This window comes from Austrofundulus limnaeus, unplaced genomic scaffold, assembly GCF_001266775.1.
Source record: "Austrofundulus limnaeus strain Quisiro unplaced genomic scaffold, Austrofundulus_limnaeus-1.0 Scaffold104, whole genome shotgun sequence".
NCBI lineage: Eukaryota > Metazoa > Chordata > Actinopteri > Cyprinodontiformes > Rivulidae > Austrofundulus > Austrofundulus limnaeus.
In genome coordinates, this window is record NW_013952506.1 from 293,555 (window position 1) to 296,091 (window position 2,537).

General features: G+C 37.4%; 1 protein-coding gene across 4 annotated transcripts in view; it reads right to left on the minus strand.

The window, feature by feature from the left end:
• Positions 1-2,537, minus strand: part of gas2a (growth arrest-specific 2a) — a 28,076-nt gene that overhangs the window by 23,763 nt on the left and 1,776 nt on the right. The gene's annotated exons all lie outside the window — the stretch shown is intronic.

Sequence of the window (2,537 nt, forward strand, 5' to 3'; positions counted from 1 at the left end):
GAGTGAGAGAGTGAATGGTTGTTTGTCTCGTTTGTCTCTATGTGTGGCCCTGTGATGGACTTGCGACCTGTTCAGGGTGTACCCCACCCCTCGCACTGTGACTGCTGGATATGGGCACCAGTGACCCACGCAACCCTGAAAAGGAAGAAGCGTGTACAGAAAATGGATGGATGGATAGATTTAAAACCCCACTGAGATCAAGATCTCATTTTCAAGGAGGACCTGGGCACAAATAAACAGCACTCGTCATAATGTATCAAAGACATCCAGGGAGTTCATCTTCATTCCTCAGAGGAGGCCAATCATACGGTGATGTGTGAGACATCTGCAGTCAGTTTCAAACCTCAAAGTGCAGTGATAGACAGTGGAGACATTTAGTCGAGGTGTTCAGGTACAAAACTTTGAAACCAATTCTTTTCATGCTTTAAGGGAGAAACAGGATCTATTGCGATAACAGAACTCAACTTTCACTCTCAGTTTACTGACCAAACTGGCAATCTTATACTGAAATGACTGAGTTGTAGCTGGTAAGAATATATATTTAGCTATTAGACAGACAAACACATACACAGAACAAATGTGTGTTGGCAAAAACTTCATCGTGGCACCTTTGGCCTTTTGGCAGTGGGTGTAACGAGTGTTTAGGCACAGTTTGTCTTAAAAAAAGAAAAGAAAAAAGGAAAAGAGAAAATAGCATGTTTCTGATAACTTTCACCCCTAAGATCAAACCCTGTTAGACTGCTGTCCCACCTGAAGAATGAGACAGAAAGTCTCCAATTCACTTCTTCATTGAACAAAAGCCATTTTCATAGCAGGCAGACTCGTACAACAGGACTTTTATAAGACAAACAAAGAGCTCTTTCAGCTCCCTCTGTCATCAGTAATAGAGTCTGTTACACTCGAGCCAATTCAGTCGGCAGCAGGAACTTACAGCGATCGATAACGTTTGACATCAATATTTAGAGTGATCTTTAACAGTAACTCTCTCTTTTAAAGATGTGTCACTGCATAAATAAGATATTCATCACGTCCACCTTTTTTTTACTGCACTTAATGAAGCTTTGCTAAATTCACTAGTATGATGTGAAAATCAGTCAAATTTATTCAAATGTCTCTTAAGAGACCTGATTGTCGTTGTAAATTGGTCCCAGATGTAAGCAGAATAAAACCACAACTCATTCACATCCTGAAACCAGAAACTGTTTGTCTCTGCAGCAGCAGTCCTGTCGAGGACCAGGATTACAGTGTGACAGAACCATATGATTCAGAGATGAACAGAAACTCGTGAATGACAGAATCACAATTTTTCCCCTCTAAGAGTTACAACAAAAGATACGAAACAATCTCATTTTTTCCAGCTGTAAAGAACTTGAACCTGAAATGAGAACTGATTAAACTGATTTTAAACTCAGTTTTTCGGGCAATATCAAGAAACATAAAGCTGCCTGAGAATAAAATTAAATTTGAACAATTACCATCTCACATTACTCCATTGCAGGAGGATAGCAGGAAGATAAAGCAAATTACACGAGGCGTTTATTTGAATAATCAAATAGCTGCCAGGAACAAAGGATGCTTGCAGATTTCTTAAGGACACTGAGAGAAATTTGGTCTTCAGTAGATGTGAAACATTTCAGGGTTGGACGTTACTGAATCACACTGCAGCGCCTGAACCTTCATGTCTGACCGAGTCGAGGTCACCTTATCTTCACGAGGTCAGCAGAACCAAACTGTTGGGCTCAGCACTCACACACCGGTGGCACATTCTTGTCACTAAAAAAATATATAAAAAAATCAGACCTATGCAGACCAAGAGGAGGAGCTGGAGGAAAAACTTCAAGATTTACTGATAAAAAGAAACAAAAAACCACAAAAGTTGGAAAAAAGGAAACAAACTGAAACTCAGAGGACCAGACAGGGTATGAAACCACAATGCTAGACTGCAGAGTGACTGGGAGAAGGAGCTTAAAGAGGCTAGGATTGATTGGGATAGAAAACAGGTGTGAAAATATGAGCACAACTGAGGAGAGAAACGTACAATGAACAAATAATCAACACAAAACACACACAAAAAACCTAAAAACAACAAACCAAACAAATCCAGACTTTAATTGAATAAAAGCACTGAAGAGAAAGAATCTGCAAATGTGTTTTTTTTTCTTGTTTTGTCTTGTTTTTAAGAGTATTTGGTATGTGTACCTAATGGGGCTTTTGAGGAAATATGAAACAGTATATGTACATGTAAATTTGTGTTCTAGAAGGATTTGACTTTTTTCTTGTTTTGTTTTGTTTTGTTTTGTTTTATGTTAATTGAAGATTAATATTGTTTGAGTTTATACTTGAGGAAAAAAGGGGGCAGATATCATAAGATATTTTTCTTCTCTCTGCTTCCTTTCATTTCATTGTGTTTGTATTTGTTTTTTTTTTCTTTTTATATTTGTACATTGAATTGATTTGTTTTTAAAAAAGAATAGTTTTAAATAAAAAATAAAAAAGTGATCAATTTTTTTGGTATAAATTTATGTTTCAAGCAAATC